The 21,054-nt window shown below is 41.9% G+C and overlaps 1 protein-coding gene across 7 annotated transcripts in view; it reads right to left on the bottom strand.

Moving 5' to 3' along the window:
* CEP43 (centrosomal protein 43) overlaps positions 1–21,054 on the bottom strand; it is a 2,274,574-nt gene that overhangs the window by 121,573 nt on the left and 2,131,947 nt on the right. The window lies entirely within an intron of this gene.

Below are 21,054 nucleotides of genomic sequence, written 5' to 3' on the forward strand. Positions count from 1 at the left end.
CAGTGATAATTTTAATAGTTTTATTTGTATATTTGAGAGAGTATGTAAACAATGTAATTTTGACCAAGTGCTCTGGGTACAGTTCCGGACCCCCTTACTCCATGGTAAAGCTGTAACTACTGTTTTTAAATCGTCTGATACTGATTGTTTAAAGTATGTGAAAGTAAATAAATGTTTACTTGAATGTTTTAAGTTAACACCTGAAGCATACAGAAAAAAGTTTTGTGAGCATAGAAGCAAGGCAGATGAAAGTGTGTGATTATATTGGTGAGTTAAGCACTTATGTGTGAGTGGGTGTCAGGTCACCACTTTTGAAGGGCTGGCAGACCTTTTGGCGAGGGAACAAGCCTTTAGCACTTTACCTGAGGACATGAGAATCTGGTTGGCAAACCGAAAGTGTAACTCTGAAGATGAGCTGGGGGGAAAAAGGGGGATCTCTACTTGGCAAGCAGAGCATCACTGCACAGGAAAGGGATACCTAGGGCTGTACATGGATAACCACCCCAATGGAGTCCACCAGTAACAGGGGAAACCACTAGTTCAGGTACATGGCCAGGCTCAAGGGTTAAATGTTTTAAATGTAACAAGTGGGGTCATGTATCATACAGATGTCCACAGAGGCAAGGTGGGGGAGAGTAGGAATGACAGTATGCCAGTGGTAAGTTGTCTGGAGACATAAGAGGTACCAGACTATCAAGAGGTTATATCCTATCTTAGTGGATGGAAAACAGGCCACTGCTAAGAGAGACACAGCCTCTGACATAACCATTGTGAAGCCTGCAGTGTTTAAAGAGGAACAGTACTTGCCTGGACAGTCCACTCTAGTCAGAGCTTTAGGCGATACCCCATTCCAAATGCCTTTGGCCAGGGTTCACCTTAACTGGGAGGGTGGAAAAGGAAGTCAGCAAGTAGGTGTGTTTGAGGATATCCCTGCAGATGTCCTGACAGGGAATGATTCTGATAATGCAGTACCTTGTGTGCATGCAGTTACACGCAGTCAGGCTTGGAGACAGGCAGGTGGGTCTGGTAGCCTGGGAGAGACCCAGACAGACACTACACCTGAAGCTAGGGATGGTGAGGTGGCCATTTCAGGGAGGGAGCTACCCTGTAGCAGTGAGCCTGAAGATGAGCCACAGCTGCTGGTAGGTACTGATGTTTCTTTGAACAGAGTGACTGCAAGGGCAGAGGTGGGTGGTAGTACTCAGGCTGGCAATGAGGCACAGCTGTCAGAAGATACCAGACTTCCTGTGGAAGGGGAGCTGGGAAGAGTCACAAAAGTAGAGATAAGATAGACTCAGCTCTCAGACCTTCCATTACAAGGCTTGAGGGAGGTAGCTAAGGAGGCACCTGATTCTCAAGGAAAGGGGGAAATCTGTATACTGGAACAAAGGGTTACTGTAGAGAGAGTGGACCCCTAAGGAAGGGCTAGAAGGTGAGCTAATACACCAGTTGGTAGTGCCTACAACCTACCATCTGTCACTTCTAGCTACAGCCCATGACATTTCTTTTGTAGGTCATATGGGCATAAAGCATGCCAAGAGGCGTATTATACAGAACATTTATTGACTGCAAGTGATGTAACTGGGTACTGCAGGATGTGTGTGCAGTTCCAAAAAGAGTAGGCAAGGCAGGAGATAAGGTCATAGCTCCTTTGATGCCTTTGCCTGTGACTGAGGAGCAATTTCAGAGGGTAACTATAGATACTGTGGGGTTTCTGACTACCCCGAGTTACAAAGGGAAGCATATCCTGCTGTTAGTAGATTATGCTACTAGATACCCTGAGATGATAGCTCTGTCCTCCACAGAGGCAGAGAAAGCAGCAAATGCTTTGTTAGAGATTTTCAGTGAGGTAGGTTTCCCCAAGAGAAATCAAGACTGACAGAGGTGCCAATTTCATGTCAGATGTGCTTCTGGCTTGTCTGTGGAAGCTCTGTGCGGTGAAGCACCGAAAGACCACCCCCTACCATCCCCAGACTAATTGTCTTGTTGAGAGGTTAACCTCTACAATAAGACCATGTTATGGGCATTTGCATACCAGTTTAAGAGAGAGTGAGACAAATATTTGCCCCATCTGATGTTTGCTTACAGAGAGGTACCCCAGAAATCCACAGATTTTTCACCCTTTGAGTTGCTGTATGGGCATACGGTGAGAGGGCCTTTAGATTTGATTTGTGATGAGTGGGAGGGTGAGTGTGAATCCCACAAGGGGTATGTTGTGGCATACATCCTAAACCTCAGCAGAAGGCTTAAGGAGCTCATGGGCTTGGCCCAGGAGAATCTGGCAGAAGCCCAACAGAAGAAAAAGGTCAGGTATGACAGGAATATTTAAGCCGAAGAGTATGCTGTCGGACAGCAAGTGATGTTTCTCATTCCTGTAAGGCATGATAAGCTGCAGGCAGCTTGAGAGGGACCCTTGAAAGTGTTAAGGAGCATCAATGATGTTAACTACATGGTATAACTGCTAGGCAGCAGGCAGGGGCACAAACCGTGCCATGTTAACATGATGGAGCATTACAATGATAGAGGGGCCTATGTGCTAAGTACTTGCAGTAGGAGGCAGGAGGTGTTTGTGAGGGCTCTATGGCTACAATAAGCCAGCCAGCAAAATGCCCAGTCATTATTACGGAGCCCAGAGTTGCAGGCATTTGACATGACAGTGCAGCACTGTAATGGGGTCAGCAAAGACAAGGCAGATGGGATCTTCAAGACAGGGTATGGGTAGATGTATTCCCAGAGGGGCTCATTCCTCTCACGCAATGTTTCTTAAGGGTCACTTGAAAAAACTAGCTTGAGTTTTCAAAGGGAGAAGATATGTGATGATGTGAGGTATTGGCAGCTATGCCAGGAGAAGTAGGGCAGTGGATGCATAACATATGCCAGCACAGGTAACTGGAATTTTGTAAAGAATTGTATGTTATTTGTATATCAAACTGATTTATACAGATGCTTGTGCTGAACATGTATTTGTAAAGCTGATTGTGTTAAAAATGTACCAACAGCTAGTCCTGCTGACAGAAAATAAATATACATGCACATAGTAACTGATTAAATGAATGCATGAAATAAATACAATGTAACACGGGGAACTGGAAGATAAGAGGTTAACCTCAATCTGCCTGACCTTGAAAAAAAGTAAGAAATTAAATTACTGGGTCTAGACCATAAAGATGTTATCTCACAGTTTTGAATGAAGCCAGAGATGCAATGTCTGTAAGAAGCATGGTTTGTTAGTCTTTGTAAGAGGAGTAGAAATTAGTAATTATGACTTCCACAAGCTGCATCAGATATGAGCAATGCTCTTGTGTGTAGATTATTGACATGTAGGTGCTAACTCCTGGCAGTTTCTAGCAATGGAGGGGGTTGCATGGGAGCCAGAAGTCAGATAACCAGATGTATGAGATGTCATTCTGTACAGAAATAATGTTTTAATATTAGGTGAGACAGAAGCCTCAGGGCAGTCTGTTTCTTGGAACCTGCACAGAAGGATCCCTCACCTACTTCATCTTACCTTGCTCTAATAAGTAAATAGGAACAGTAATTCTCTAGATCACACAGGAAAATACAGTGAGAATAATTAAGTATTGTTTTTTTGTAACTGTGTGAATCTTTCTGGCTGTGTTATTTTAATATTTCTTGTGATTGAAACGCTGGTGTTTATTGTAAATAGATATTTAGTATTTTCATGTTCCTTTATTATTTATTATTAAATATATTTAAACTTTTCATTGTGGCTGGTCCTTTAGAGAATATTTTAGCCTTTGAGAGTATTACTGGCGACACTGTGGCCACTCCTGAAAGCCTGGCTGTTTGATCAACATTACCATTTGTATTAATATTAATTTTACTCAGTATAATTGGATACCCTTGCAAAAGCCTGAGGTAGCTGGCTTTGTAGTGTCTGGTGGCAGTGATAACTACCTAATAGTCGGGGCAGTAGGGGGCACAGCTGGTAAACCGGTGCCAGCCTTTCCCAGGTGTGTGTGTGTGTGTGTGTGTGTGTGTGTGTGTGTGTGTGTGTGTGTGTGTGTGTGTGTGTGAAAATCAAATCTCACATGTGTCAGCTACTTGAAGCAGGGACACACAGCACTGGTTTCACAGAGAGAGTGCTGGAGGACTTGGCCTGGACAGTTAGCTGAGGACTTAACTCTACAGCTGTGCCAGTGGGGAGCCTTATTGGGGATCTGCAGAGAGACAGAGAGAGAGAAACCCAGACCCCAGGCTGAGTGTGTTCCCTGTGTGCTCTTAAGGGAAAGTGTGCTTGATGCAGAGGGCTGCATCTGGAAATACTGGGTGTATCCATTTTTGTTCCAAGTGAACGTCCCTCTCCAGTGTTAGTGGTGAGGATTCAGGCTCCTTGATTACTGCCCCAGAGTGGCGACATCACAACTATAATCAAGAGACTTCATGTTATTCAGTTTATTCACCACCAAATAATAAAACTATCAACAGTCGACAAACAAAAGCAACAATCATACCCAAAGAACAGGAATCATGTGACGATGATCCTGTTTACTACTATTGATTTCTCCCTTTACATCATAACTACTGTAATGCAGGAACCAAATATTTATTTATACACATACACACAATCAATTACAGACCCTTGTATGATGGAATGCACTCAGATGTTTGCTTGCTTCAAATGAATGAACATATACATAAATAATTACTAAGAAGTGTATTTCAGCCCACTGCTGTGAGAACCATACAGTGCAACTAACTGCACCCACCCATGTCCCCCAACCTCTTAGCTCTAGAATCTCTGATAAAACCCAAAATCAGGAACACATTTTAATGTGTCATATATGCTTAGAATGTTGCTACTGTAACAGGTTTTGGCTTAGCAAGTATTTTCTGAAAGGTGTGATGTCTGAAACTCATGTTTGTCATTAGTGACTACAGCCCATAATTTTACCAAAATATCACAGATAACAGGAAAAAAATCATGGAGAATTGAGAACTATGCCCTCTGCATGTATGTGCATGCTTACACACAACCATCAAGTGCAATCACTTGTATGACTGTATACCTCAAATACTGCAAGAGATCATGTGACTGAAAAATTCAAAATAATGGCCCAGAAATGAATCTTGGCTCAATGCCATCAGACCCATACAGTGCAATCCACCACAACATCCCTCTGCCCTCTCAACAGCTTAGATCAAGAGTCAGAGACAAACACCCACAAATCAGGAACACATTTTAAATGTTTCTCTTATATACAGAGAAAGTTGTTAGAACAAGCTTTCCATTATCACGCATTTTCTGAAGGAAACAAATTCTGAAACTCACATGCATGTCATTATTTAGTGACTGCAATCCACAACTATTTGCCAGAATGACACAAATATTACATGAACAGGCCAAAAAAATACCTCTTAATGTGTCTAAGAATTCTGGACAAAGCCAAAAATATTGGTTGGGGTTAAGGCACAAAAAGGGATATTTTCAATTATTATTTTTCTTGTATGCATTTAGTTGAAGAGTAAACCCATTGGACAAACTGTCCCAGAAGCAGTGCCTGGGTGAATTGCTTAAAAGTTGTACTGCAGGCAAATGTAGGTGGAAATATTCAACCCCTTTACTTTTGACTCTAGGAAGCAGTTAGTTAATAACTCAAAACCTTAAGAGCCAAGTTAACCAATTCAACAACAACAAAAAACATTATTTCTGTTTTGTTTACAACTGACTCCAAAAACTGTACTGCAATTTTCACATCTTAATATACTCTTCATATGTACTGCAATATCAATTGTAAATTTCATACAATGTCATTATGGGCTTCTTGGCCTAGGACGTGACTGAAGACAGTCTTTCTTAGTCACATTGCCTTCTGCACATTTCCTATTAAGAAAATTACACTGCTTTATTAGCCTGGTTTGTGGCTGAAGAAATTTTGGACCATCCCACATAACACAGCAAACAAAAAAATATGTTACTGCATTTATAACTGTATTCACCAAACTTGAAAATGGATGGATTGATATGTCACATAAAAAAAGAGTAAACTCTGTTGCTCACAGTCATATGTTTGACTTTTTTGTAGATGGAGATCTGTATGCATTTCATTTGAGAAGTGTAGCAAAAGAGTTTTCTTGTTATCCCGATTTACATACTGATGCACAGGTACTACCACAGTCTATACCCCACCCCTCAGTAACAACACAACACTTCTGAACATTGCTAAAGGAATTGCTTCATTGTGTCAAAAAACACATACGGCTAATGTATTACTTTAATATCAAATTCCTCGGTCCACATGCAACTAAGTTCTCTGAATTCTTAGCTGACTCATTTCTTCCCAAGTAGTATCTGAATTCACTTCTCTCCACACAACTACACTTACTATCCAATACTAGATCTTATTGTTACAAATAAGCCATTAAAATTGTTATATTGTTAACTAACTTTAGCAACCACTGCTTAATAATTTTTAGCTGGAATTGCAAAAACTCAAAATCACCACAAGAAAGAACCACAGAAACTATCCATGCTCATCATACTGATCTGAGTTACACAAACTGATCTTCCTTCTGTAATTCCCACTCCACTAGTGAAGGTTGCACCATACAAACAAATTGAATTATTAACCTACAATCTAAGCATTTTCCAGCCATAACTACACTGAAAAGGCAAAGAGGGAGCCATGGCTAAACTATATTTGCATAAATCCCACTAACCTGTAACAGTAGATGTTCGAATTTCACACTACCTCAGTGGCATTGGTGTTCTGTGCATGCACAAACCCTACACTAGTAGCTTTCCAGAGCTGAGAATCTCCTCCTCTGCCTCTCTGTGACAGAGATTGGCTATGACCCTCCCATCAAGGAGAGCCTAACCCCTATCACAGAAAGTCAGTTATTCAGGCTTTTAATCCCAAGTAGGAAGAACCATGAAGGACAAAAGCAAGAATCGGCTGAAGTCAACCAATCTGCAGCCACAAAACATCAACACAAACAAGCAAAGCCAACCAACAACACAACAAGGCTGGATACCTTTGAACTATCTACAAAATAAAGGGAATGGTGGGTGGGTACTGTCACTGAGGCAATGTGAAATTTAAGCTTCTACTGTTACAGGTAAGTAGGACTTACACAACTGCACTATGTTCATCATTCACACTACCTCACTAGCATATTGCTAGATACCAAAGATTACCCTATCTGGAAGGAAGGATAAATATCCAGGAGCCCCTGAAGAATGGTCCTCACAAAGCCTGCTCAGGAGTTTGAGAAAGAATCCAGTTTGCTTTGTAAATATATGAAGAGAGGAACAGGTTACTACCTCTAGAATGCTTCTAGAGTCCACTCCTTTCCAATCTTCAACTGAAGGGGATAACAGTCTGGAAGAATGTGCCTTAACTTTGGTTGGAATAGATTTACCATGGATGGAGTAACAAAAAACAACAGAAGAGAACAACCAATGACCAGTCATTTGCTTAGAGACAGGTTGACCCTTTTTAGCTCCAGATCTGTTAAGCTTTCCTGAAGGGCTTAATCCTGTCAAGGTAGTGCCAGAGCAGCCTGTGCACATCAAAGCTACGCAGAATCCTCTCTCTTTTTTTGGTTTTAAGATCCAGAAGAAAAAAATGGGAGACTGATGGCTTGAATCAGGGTAAATTCAAAAACAATTTTTGCAAGAAAGAATAATTAGTTGCATAAAACAACCCTGTCCTTGGTGAAAATCAGATAAGGTTACCCCACCATGAGAAACTGCAGCTCAGAGACACACCTGGCAGATGTCAGAGTAATAAGCAAAGCAGTTTTCCTAGTGATGAACTTCAGATCAGCCTGAAAGGTAGGTTCAAAATGAAATATTGTCATTTTTTTAAGAACAAAGTTGAGATTCCAAGGAGGAGGAATTTGCCTTTGAGGATGCCTCAGGAATAACATTCATTTCATAAATTGTTTGATCAAAAAAGAGATGAATGAGAGGAATCCATGGGCAGATAAGTTGAGACAACTGCAAGATACACCTTGATAGATGCACAAGATAAGCCATTGTTGAGTATCTCACACAAATGTTTTAAAAACAGAGGGGGAAAATACCCACCTAGGAACCTCTTCTACTCAAACATAAGAGTTTCTAGTTGCAGGTAATCTTTTTTCCTTCAATATCTGCTGCACATCTTCATGGAACAAGTGCCTAAAAGGTATCAAGATGGAATCATCCAGGCTATCTGTAGCAATTGCTCTAAGCTGGGGTGCATGAGTTGGCCCTGACACTGTGTGAGCAGATCCATAATGTGAGGAAGCTTGTGGTAACCGCCCTTTGCCGATTCCATTAAAAAGGAGAACCAACTTTGCCTGGGCCAAAAGGGGGTCATCAACAAAGATCTTTGGTAATTATTTCTGAATCTTCAGAAGTAACTTGGGTACTGGTGGAAATGCATAAATCAGCTGGTAATTATTTCTGAATCTTCAAAAGTACCTTGTGTACTGGCAGAAATGCATAAAGGAGCATTCCCATCCACGATAACTTGAAAGCATGTGTCCTCCAAGCAAGACTTACAAAAATGCCTCAAACAGAATTTTTCCAACTCTCTGTTTTGAAAGAAAGCAAACAGAACTTTTTGAACTCCTCCTCACAGCCGGACCAAATTCATGCAGACTTCTGTTAAGATTTCCCACTTGTGAGGGTCCATCTGGGATCTACTTAATCTGTCTGCCACTAGGTTTTGCTCTGACGTTATGTATGAGACCTGAAGCATTAGAAAATGCTGTAAGGGTAACTCCCAAGCTATCACTGCCAACCGGCAAAGATAGTACGACATTGTACCCCCTAGTTTGTTCTGGTACGACATGACTATGGTGTTGTCTGTGACCAATAAAAGGGGACCCAGATACCATAAGTGGTGAAGAACTGTTATAGTCTGAAGGACTGCTAACATTTCTTTGAAGTTTATGTGCTTTGTAGTGTCTTGAGGACTCCATTCACCTTGCACTAGAACTTCCCTGGACAGTGTTCCCCATACAAAATCTGAAGAGTCTGTCTGGACTGACTGAACTGGGATCTGAAGGAGAAATGCAGGTCTGTATTGAGAGACATTTTGTTTCAGAAAATCCAGCACTGGTACCTGGAACTCCAAGTAAAGCAGATGCTGGGTCCAACATTTTTTTTAAGTACTATTGAATGTTTCTCATGTGGAGTCTGGTCAGTGAGGTTATGAGCTTCACTGATGCCATAAGGTCTAGAATCTTGTGCAGACAGCTTCTTGAATAGGGAAATTCCTGAAAATGTTCTTAACAATTAAGGCTTTGTCTTCTGGTAGAAAGGCCATACTTTTTTGTGGTGTCCATCATGCACTCCAGGAAGGCAATTTTTCCTGAGGGTGAGAGACAGGACTTTATGTTCAATTTGAAGTTGGGAGAAATTGGAATGTAATGATAAGCATCCTTCAGATGTAAAGTCACCATTTAAAAGTAATCTGAAAGAAGTGGTATGACCTTCTGCAGGATGAACATTTTGAGTTAAGGTACTTTCAGAAAGGCATTTAGGTACATCAGATCTAACACTGGTGTCCACTACATTCTTTTTTGGGTACGAAAAAGGTTCTGGTGTAAAATCCTTTTGCTTTTTGTGGTGCAGGAATTAATGCTATAACCCCTGCTTGCAACTTGTGAAGCAGTACCACACAGAACAGATGTGTCAGGTCCAGCAGGGGGATTTTCCTGAAGGGAGGAGGATTTTCCACTGCTAAGGGTATCCTCATTGAATTATTCTCAGCACCCACTTGCCTAAGACAATTTTTGGCCAAGCTGCTGGAGTAAGTGAAAGCCTGGGGGAAGGGGAACAGGGAGGAGGGACAGGAGGAAGGGATGGGATGCCCCAAGTATTGGCATTGTCATTGTTCAGCAGGGGAATGATTTTTTTTTGGAAAAGGAAGTCCTTTTATTTGGTTTGAAAGCATCACCCCCCCTCCCATTTCCTCTTATACTCTTAATCTCGTTCGGCTGGGATTTTTGTTTGTTCTGCCCTTTGAAGTTGGATGCCTTGTTAGGGGAGAACCTGGGAATGCAAAGCATTCTAAATACCCCACACATCAATTTACCTCTATAAAGAATAGTTGTGCAAGAACTTACCATAACCTTAGATGTCCTTCTCTTCTATGTTGCAATATTCGTAACAGTAGGGAATTGCTGCCTGAAGTGCCACCTTCTGGCCAGCATACCAAAGTCTTTGCTTCAGGAGGGTACATTTGACGTTCCTTGTCAGGGCCATAAACCGATGTAGGGTATAAAGGTGACGTCTGCACACACCCTCTTCAGAATGAACTGCTGCATACAGTAGTGCTCCTGTGGGTAGAAGGGTCCCAAGGGAGCCCTTAGAATTACATGTAGGCTGGAGTCAGGGTAACAGGAAGTTTGTGTTTAGTGGAGAACTGGGGAATAGAAGGGTTATGTCCCCACAAGTCCGCATGGTATGTAAGCTGGAAAGGTAGAGAGGTAGGTGGGGGGACTGAATGCTGCAACATGGAAGAGAAGGACATCTCATGTTATGGTAAGTTCCTACACAACTATTCTCTGTCCTTCTATTCACATGTTGTAGTATTCAGAACAGTAGGGAGAGTACCAGAGCTTTTAGGTATGTTTCTGGGCTGAGGATTGGGTTCCCTGGTAAATGTGTCCTTGAAGGATGGACCCGGCAAACCCTACCATGGAGACTAGGCACAGTTTGTAATGTTTGGTAAAGCTGTGGACAGAAGCCCAGCTGTCAGCTTCCATGATGGAATTGCAGTAAATTCCTTTGAAAAAGGCAGCTGAGGAAGTCGCTGCCCTGGTGGAGTGAGGTTTGACTTGACCGTACAGGGATTTACCATGGTAAGAGTAACTTAAGGTAATGGATTTTGAAATCCATGAAGAGATGGTTTGCTTGGAGATTGCCTTCCCTAGAGCTCTTGGGTGGAAGGAGATGAAAAGTTGATCTGACTTTCTGATAGGTTTGGCTTTGTCTAGGTAATACCTCAGATGTCTGTGGACATCCAAGGAATGGAGAGTCCTTTCTGAGGAATTTTGTGGTTGAGGGTAGAAAAAAGGTAGGTTAATGGTCTGGTTTAGTGAAAGTTCATTAACCGCCTTTGGCATGAAGGAAGGGTTGGTCCAGAGAGCAACTCTGTTCTTGTGGAAAATAAGGTAGGGGGAGGTAACCATGAGACTGTGTATCTCCGATACCCTCCTGGCAGATGTAAGGGCCACTAGTAGCACTGTTTTCAGTGTGCATAGCTTCAGGAATACTGAATGAGCTGGTTCAAAGGGTGGCAATGTAAGTTTTTCTAGTACAAAGATCAGGTACCAAGGGGGAGGGATAGGTTTCCTGGGAAGCCTGATGTGAAGCACCCCTTTGAGGAAAAGTCTGACCTCCAGTCTGGAAGCCAGAGGAGGGGAGATAGGCAGACAGGCAAAGATGGCAGATAAATACACTTTGACTGATGAGTATGTTAGTCCTGAGTGAAGTAGCTCACACAAATAGGAAAGGACCATAAGTACAGAGGTAGTCAGAAGGTCCTGTTTTTTTGCTGACACCAGTAGGAGAATCTGTTCCATTTGGATACATAGCTTCTCCTGGTACTAGGTTTTCTAGCCTCCTGCAGAACATTGAGCACGTCCTCTGAGTATAGGTGTTTGTAGGGGATCAAAACCCTATCGCCCATAAGGTTAATTTCAGATTGTTCACCTGAGGGTGTGGTAGGGATTCCCTGTCCTGTGTGAGCAGGTCTATTCAATGGGGTAACCTGCGGTGATTGCCCTTGGCTAGTAGATGTAGGAAGGGAAACCAATGTTGTCTTGGCCAAAAGGGGGTCACCAGTAGGATTTTTGGGTTGTCCCAATATACTTTCAGAAGGACTTTCTGAATTAAGGTGAAGAGGGGGAAAGCATAAAGGTACATTCCCTCCCAAGAGAAGGAGAAGGCGTCCACTTTCCACGCTTGTGGATGCGGATTCCTTGTGCAGAATTTGGGCAGCTGTCTGTTCTGGGCGGAGGCAAAATGATCTGCTTGTGGAATACTCCACCTGTAGATTATGTCCAGAAATACTTCCCTGTGAAGCATCCATTTGTGACTTGGAGCTGAAGTTCTGCTCAGAAAGTCTGCCATGACATTCTCTGTGAAGGGATATAAACAGCTACCAGATGAATGTGGGAAGATACTGCTAGGTTCCAGATCTGGATTGCTAGACCGCACAGAGGCTAGGACTTTGTTCCCCCCTGCTTCTTTATGTACCACAAGACCATCATATTGTCTGTGATTACTTTCAGGGTTCTTGGCTGAAGGTTTGATTTGAAGGTTAACAGGGTCAAGTGTAAAGCCCTCATTTCTTTGATGTTGAGCTGGTCCTTTTGTCTTGGGTTGGACCAAGTGCCTTGCACCGAGAGTTGTTTTTGGTTTGTAAGTAGCACTGCCCCCCACCCCAGGTCAGAAGCATCTGTGGAGACCTGATGGAAGGGCGCAGGGACCTGAAGGTGGTCCCCTTGTTTGAGGTGGAGAGCTGATAACCACCACTGGAGTTCCTTCTTCAAACACTGAAGTAAGGGGAGGGGTGTCCAGGGGCTGAGAGTGTTGGCTCCATAAGTTTTTCAGGACCCACTGGATTTTCCAGATGTGGAGTTTTGCCAGGGGCAACATGGGTATAAGTGATGCCAAGTGGCCTAGAACTCTTACGATTGCTCGAGCTGGCAAAGAAGTGTGGGAGAGAAGTTTTTGGAAGTATAGACAAAGTTCTAGAATTCTTTGATCTGGAATGAAGGCTTTCATTTTGTCTGTTCTGATCCTGCATCCCAGGAAAACCAGGTCTTGGGAGGGGATCAGGTGAGACTTTTCATGGTTTATGGTGAACCCTAGCTGAGTTAGGGTGGAGATTACCTGTTGTAGATGAAGGAGGACTGGGCGGTCTTGATGAAGAATGAGCAGGTTGTCCAGGTATGGGTATATCTGAATACCCTGAGTCCTGCAGTGAGCGAAGACGGGGGCCAGGCACTTTGTGAAGACTCGGGGAGCAGTTGAGAGTCCAAAGGGCAAGGCAGAGAATTACAAATGGCAACAGCCTATTGCAAATCTGAGGTATTTCCTGTAATCTGGGTGAATAAGGATGTGTAGGTAGGCATCCTTCAAATCCAGGGCTACCATGAAAGCCTGAGTTGGAATGAGTGGTAAGAGCAGGGGTAAGATAACCAATTTGAAACTGGGAACTTTGAGAAAGAGGTTTAGAAAGGTTAAGTCTAGGATTGGCCTCCATGGGCCGTCCTTCATTGGTACCAAAAACATTCTAGAGTTAAAAAAGCCTATGTTTCTTTGATGGCATGGTAACTGTTCTATGGTACCTTGATCTAGAAGTCATTGAATGATGGGGGGTGGGGGGGAGGGTTTGGCTTGCAGGTGGTTGAAGGATACCTCGAAAGGGGGGTAGCATCTACCAAGTCATGAAATAGCCTGACTGAATGATGAGAGCACCCATTGTTCTGATGTGATTATCTGCCAGGAGGGAAGGGAGATGGTATGTTGGAGGGAAAGTGGGGTGTTTTGGTGCTAGGGTGGCTAGTCACAGAGGAGGCGGTCTGGAGTGGTCAGACTGCCCTCGAAAGGGCGTAGTGGACAAACTGGTTGGAAATCTAGGAGTAGAGTTTTTCCTGGTTTGTCTGTGTCCTATAGACTGTGAAGCAGAGTGAGAGAACTGCTTTCTGACAAAGGAAGTTTTTTGTGGATAATTCCTGTGGTATCTTGGAATAGGAGACACCAATAGGTGTTTAAGGTTTTGGAGTTCCTTACCCTTTTCTTGAAGGGATTTTAGGAGTTCTGCTGAGGCTTGTCCGAACAGAGCTTTGTTATCTAGGGGTGCATCCAACAATTTTCTTTGCACATCCATGGGTAGGGGTTCTAGTCTCACCCAAGAGTATTGCCTCAAGTCTGATCCAGATGCAGCAGACTTAGATGAGGCTTCCACAGCATCATAACTGCACTGTGAGTGCCTAGTTACTTGGGATACAGTGCAGAGGAGGGCATTTATTTGTGCTTTAATGGGAGAGTCTGGAGCCTCAGACAGTAATGTGGAGGCCTTGGTAATGGTATCCAGGACATATCTAGCCATATGTGTTTGATAGCTGAGAACTCTAATAGCCAGAGTTGAGGAGGTATAAACTTTCTTGCCTATTCTGTCCATGAATTTACTGTCTTTGTCTGTGGGATAAAGATCATTTGAAGGTAGTTCCCCTAGATGATTTGTCAGCAGAGACAGCGACAACTGCTAGGTTTACTGGTGGGTTCCTAAATAGGTATTGGGTATCCTGAGGGACCTTGTAGAATCAGTCCGGTCGTTTAGAAGCTGGTGGTTGAGAGTCAGGGGATTAAGAAGCAGTCAAGACAGCACCCTGGAAGGCAGGTAGCAAGGGGGCCACTGCTGAAGGAGAAAGTTGCTCCATTTGTAAAAGGCTGAAGTACCTTTTCTTGATGTCAAATACTTCAGAGGCCTGCCATTTAAAATGCTACCTCATAATGCCATTTAAAATGCTCCCTCATAAGGGAGATTGTGTCTCCAAAGGTGATTTCTTCCCCTGGAGACTCAGGAGTAATGGAGTCTTCCTCCTCTGGGGTGATGAAATCCTTTGGGGACTTTATTTGGGTTTCATATGAAACAGATTCATCTGAAGAGGAATACTCTTCCTCTGATACCTGTAAAGCAGGTAGAGGTGAGGGGGCTGGTGGGGCCTGTTGTGTCTGTAAGGCCTGAAAAGCCTTAAAAAGGCTTTGAGAAAAGAAATTCCCATCCAGGAAGGGTGTTTAACCGTTTTCTTTTTCTTTATGGGAGTAACTGGTGCAGAGAGAATCAGAGCAGATGTCTGCCTGGGTGGAAGTGAAGGAGCAAGGCCCTCTGACTGACTGAGACATGGTTCCCCTCTGCCATCAGGACCTGATGGCTGAACAGCCTCAGCAGACGTACTCAAAGTTCCCACCACCCTGACTTCCATTGAGGTTCCCGGGCCTAGCTTGGAAACAGATGTCTGGGAAGATGCCGGGGATTCATTAGCCTCAAGAACCTTCTCGGACGCCTGAGACCCAGCGTGGGATTCCAGCCTAACTTTCTTGGCCTTCTTCCTTGTGGCTTTTCAGATGCCCCCATACAGAGTGCAAGACGTCGGAGTTTCTGATTTTCTAAGTACAATTTCAGTGCGGCAAGACGGCTACAAACGTTTTCGGTAAGAAGGATTTGCAAATAGGGCAGGATGTATGGTTCTGGGCCTCTCCTAAGCAAAAAAGGCTCTTCTCATGCACGTCCTTGTGAGGAATTTGTCTCGCACAAGTACACTTCCCTTTTCTAGCTGACATGTAAGACTTAATAATCAAAGGTAATGAAAAAAAATACAACAGGGCATTTATCTGTATCGGCAGGAGAATGGTAGTCTGGTCTGGAGACTTTTAATGGTCGTCGGAAAACGCGATCTTCTTTCGGAACTGGCAAACAGGCATCTGGCATTCACTGTAGCAGGAAAATTCTGAGGAGGGTGCATGCAGAAATCACTTTTATACCCTACCTCGGTTTATGGCCCTGACAAGGGATGTCAGATGTACCCTCCTGAAGCAAAGACTTTGGAATACTGACTGGAAGACGGTGCTGCAGGCCGCAACTCCCTACTGTTATGAATACTGCAACATATGACTAGAAAGACATCCCTATTGTTTGACTGAAAGTTAGATTTTGAAGTAGGTCAATCTCAAACCAATTTGAATAAGAGTCTACCAACACCAAGTAATGTTGACCATTCCACTCAAAGATATCTGTGGCTACTGTCAACCAAGGTAGTTCAGTAATCTGGCTCAACTGAAGTGGTTCTTTCTGTTGATGCGGCTTTGTACTGTTACATACTGAACAAGATGAAAGTACTTTCTCAATATCTCTTGACATAGAAGTCCAAAAATACTAGACCTCTTGCCATTCTTATGGTATAATCAATTCCAGGGTGGCCACGATGGAAGATCTTATACTCTTGTTGCAAGGATTTTGGAACAATCACTTTAGGACCTTTCATGATGATATCGTCTGACAAAATCTCATCTCTGTATGGAAAGTACGGTTGCACATCTACTGGTAAACAAGACTGCTTTGAAGGCTTTCCTCAACTGATAAAGTGGTTGAGCTTCTGCAGAATTGGATCTGAAGCTGTGTGAGTTCTAAGCTCATCAAGATGTGTGGAAGAAAAATATCTCACATCAATGACCACAAAATAAAGTTACTTATTGTTATGCTGTTCTGTGTTTTTTCTGGGTGATCTGGATAAGGCATCAGCAAGATAAAGAAGTTTGCCTTTAGTGTAAACAAGAGTGAAACTGTACTTCTGCAATTTGAGCATCACACATTGCAGTCTAGCTGTAGCTGTATGCTACTATCTCAAAATAGTAACAAGAGGTTGGTGATCAGTTTTGATCTGGATAGGTCGACCATAAATATAATCATGGAACTTTGAACATGCAAACACAATTGCCAAAAGTTCTTTCTCAATCTGGGCATATTGCATCTCAGTCTGGGTAAGAGTTCTCGATGCATACACTACTGGTCTACCCTCCTGAAGAATGACTGCACCTAGACCAAACTTAGAAGCATCACAGGAAAGAGTAACTGGTTTATGAACATCATAGTAGCTGAGAGTTGGTGGGTTGGCAATTTTCTGTTTTAGGGCATCAAATACTCATTGGTGTTGCTCAGACCATGACCAAATTACATCTTTGCATGTCAGCTTCTCAGCTGTGCTGAAAGTTGGCTTAAATCTGGAATGAACTTGCCTAGATAGCTGACCATGCCAAGAAAACATTGTACGGCTGGAAAATTTTCTGGAGCTGGCATCTCAAGAATTGTTGCTTGCTTGGAAGGATCGGGTTGCAAACCTGAACTGGTAAACAAGTGACCAACATAAGTAACTTCTCATAGCCTGAACTTGCACTTCTGAGGATTCAGCTTAAGATTCACTTCACATGCTCTTTCCAGAACTTTCTTGAGGTTTCTGTCATGTTCAACTTTACCATGGCCTCCAACTAAAATATCAGCTACTATAACAGCACATGGATAGTCAGAAAACATTTGCTCCATCGCACGCTGAAAGACTTCGCTGGCAGACTTTATTCCAAATGGCATTCTCAGAAATCTGTATCTTATGTGGTTAACAATGAAGATTTTCGGTCAAGCAAAATTTGCCAAAATGAACTTTCTGCACCTAAGACAGAGAAACAGTGGTGTTTGGCATGAGGGCAGCAACCTCTTCGACTGTGCGCATAGAATGATGAGGTAATTTTAATGTTTTGTTCAGATCTCTTGGATCAATACATATTCTAATATCATCTGAGCTTTTTTTTACGCGCTACCACCATGGAAGATACCCATTTAGTAGGTTCTTCTACTTGACAAATTACTCCTAGCTGCAGCATTTTGTCTAGCTCGGCTTTGACTCCGCATAGCTAATGGAACTTTCCATGCCGGTTTGATAAATGGGCTGACCTCTGGGTCTAACTTCATGGAGTACACAACTGGTAATTCGCCTAGTTTGTCTCAAAAATATCAGTACAGTCAGAAAAAATTGTTTGGGCGAAATGTGAGCTGTTGTCATTCAGGCTTACATTGTGAACTTCTTTATTAAATGAAAGCAGTCCCATTTTCAAACGGTCTCTGAGGCCTGATAATGACTGCACTTGTCTCTTGACTACGAAAAGTTGCAAGTCATAGCTGTTCCCACCAGAATGGCATGAAATCCCTACTGAGCCTTCGGTTTGAATCTCTTCATCACCATAAGCAACAAGCTTCGCACACTTTGTCAAATCAAGTTGTTCTGCAGTTTTTACTCTAACAAATGTTTCTGCTGACATAACATTGCACTTTGAGCCAGTATCTACTTTGAGCTCTATGGGACACACCCATTAACAAACAGTACAAAAGATCTCATTCTTTGCTCAGAAATCTACCTACTGCATTGACTGTTTCACCAAGCACAGTCACACCAACAACATAAAAAGTAGGGTTGCAACTTTCTAATTGATCAACTTGCCTCTTGGAATGCCCTTTTTTAATAAAAGAATGTGCCTTGTTTGATTTACAAAAACGTTTGAAATGATTCCATTTATTGCAAGAATGAAACTGATGACAAAAATCTAAGCATTTTTCTGTTTTGGGTTCATGATTTCCACACCAATTATGACAGTTGAAAATAAAAGCTGAGTGGGGGCACATGTTTTGACTTTGCTGACTCACCCGTATGCTTCACTGAGCATGCTTTGGAATTTGCTGGAAAGACTTGGGGTTTCCCAGGGACTGTTACAGGACCTGCAGTAGTTGTTGTCTGCTTGGGCCTGTTTCCTTTAACCATGTGTTGCATACTATCAACATGAGTTTTGCTACTGTGCCTTCTGCAGCTATTTGCATTTGTAAGCATAATTGTGTGCTTTTCTGTAAGCTCATATATCTGACAAATCTCAATGGCCTTATTTAATGTTAAATCACTGTCTCAAAGCAAAATCTTTCTCACTGTGTCATTATTAATACCACATACAAGCCTGTCCTTTATCAACTCATCTCTCACATCACCAAATCTGCACGTTTTGGCCTTATTTCTCAAGTCAGTTATATATGCTGCAAAAGTTTCACTAGGCTTTTGATCCCTTATGTAAAATATGTGTCTTTCCATTGTAATATTCATTTGGGGGTTACACATTTCTCTATATTTATATTTTAAGTACTCTGGATCTTCCCTTGTTTCAGCCAGTACCACTATAGGGTCTTCCCCCTCCCTTGCAAACACAGCAGGAGCACACACAAATGAACGCTCTCTTTCAATGGCCTCTGAACCAGCTAAATTAAGCAGAATAAATGCTTTTGTATGTGCATCTTTGTCAGAAAAAACAGCCTTTATGAAAATATTGTATTCCTGCTCAAACACTCTCCAATTTTCTGCAACATTGTTATCAAACACAAGCTGGGTGGGTCTGAGAAATCCTCCTGCCATGCCCACAGATTATAGTAAAACAGAATGCAAAATGGCCCTTGTAAATATGTATGAACATGCACATACACCAGGTACTTGTAATAATATTCAAATGCACAAAAAGCTCTTCAAAATACTGTACTCTGAGAAATATGCTTTGAAAGAACTCTACTTTGTGAAATATTCTTTGAAACAACTTTACTTTGCAAAAATAACTGCACTGTAATACTGCACACACATGCAAACACTTTGCACACTTCGGATACTTTGAATAGCCTTAGTTAATATAAAACAGTAGTATATACTGGACTTGATGGGATGCAGGCGTATCAGGATCTATCAAGTAAGGGGAGAAATAGCCAAAATAATACACTAACACAAATAAGGGCTGACTAAGGGCAGCAATAATATAAAATATAGACTGTGTCCCACACAGCAAATAGGGCTCAACATAAAAAAATACAGCGGCTACAGCAGTTTACACCATGTGAAGCCTTGTTCCACAATCTAAACAGTGTAGTAAACAACAGCACACCAAGTCACAGTATCAAGTAAAATTCACTTGCCCAAACTGAGTCAAAAATCAGATATATGCTTTTAAATCAAACAAAAACCTTTTATAAATAACACAAATAAACATTTACTTAGAGGTTCCCTTGTCAGAAATAAAAAAAAATATTTACAGAAAATGCAAATTAAGTAATTTGTTACAAAATTATGATTTAATGATAAAAAACAACTACAGTAGTGTTAAATCATTAGTAAATATCATAGAAATAAAGAAACAAATGAAAAAAAATGGAATATTTTCATGGTTTAATTTCTCCAAGTCTTTTGGGTTTCTAGTACCATGATGGGAATGGACCCCATTCCTAAGTCAAAGTATAATGAGTTGCAGCTGTGGGGCACAGAAACACATCTAGCTTGCTTCACCACTGTCATACTTCTCCCGCAAAAATGCATAGCAATACAAAAGTAAGTCACAACATTTTAAATTGCAGTGTCTGTTTTAGACTTTGTGAAATCATTTTTTTTTGAGTTAGTAAATCAAGATGTGGGGAAAAAATTGATTACTTTCATATGAAAGGCTAGCACATTCCAAACACGCTGATTTTTCACATGACCAAAAGGTTTCAGACAGCCAGTGATGGTACAGGGATTTTGCATGTTTTGTTGTTGCCTCACAGTAAGACGTTGTCCTGTTCGATTCTCAGCTAAAGCGTCTTCTGTGTGGAGACATGCGTGAATGGGCGTACCTTCATTGAAGGTTGTGGGTCAGGCCTGGCAAGTCGGTACGTAAAAATCTACTGCCAATCATTAGCGGACCGGAGTTCCGCTGTGGCGACCCCTAACCGGGAAAAGCCGAAAGATACAACAACAACAACATGTAAGGATGCTGTAAAATCACTAAACATGAATTGGGAAAACTAACACAAGAAAAATCTAAAAGTTTTAGGAATCAGTGTACCCAAAATATAAAACACGTAAAAGGTGTCAGTTTTTGAGGTCATTAGCATACACTGATTTCCTCCCGCAAACTTGTGCTACAAAAAACACATTTACTTCAGCATATGAAGTAAACCCAAAGTATTAAATTCCCCAGCCATGAACATGTTAGGTAGCAAGCTTTCCACTGTTGTAATATTTTGATAAGTCTAGTGCTATATATATGTACTTACACAATCAAAATCGGACAGACACACACACACACACACACACACACACACACACACACACACACACACACACACACACACACACACACACAATGACATATGCAAAGATGTGTGCGTGTCTATGTACGTGTATAAATTATGGGTCAAATCAAACTACCCATTGGACTAGACTGTTAAGCTTTTAGGTGTGAAAAGACCAAGCTGATGTTGCAGATGTTCTGGAAAATACTACAGACTGATTAAGATAGTCATGAAAGCATTATAATTTAGTATAATGATCTGGTTCTATAACCTTATGAAATGCACTTACGGTTCATACTGTTAGGCATGTATTGTAAAGGTTAGAATGAATATGAAAATGTGCTGTTTATATACATGAACAAATAATATATAAGCAATAATGAAAAAGTTCTCAGGTAACAAT

This window comes from Protopterus annectens, chromosome 1.part0, assembly GCF_019279795.1.
Source record: "Protopterus annectens isolate FY-2018-M chromosome 1.part0, PAN1.0, whole genome shotgun sequence".
NCBI lineage: Eukaryota > Metazoa > Chordata > Ceratodontiformes > Protopteridae > Protopterus > Protopterus annectens.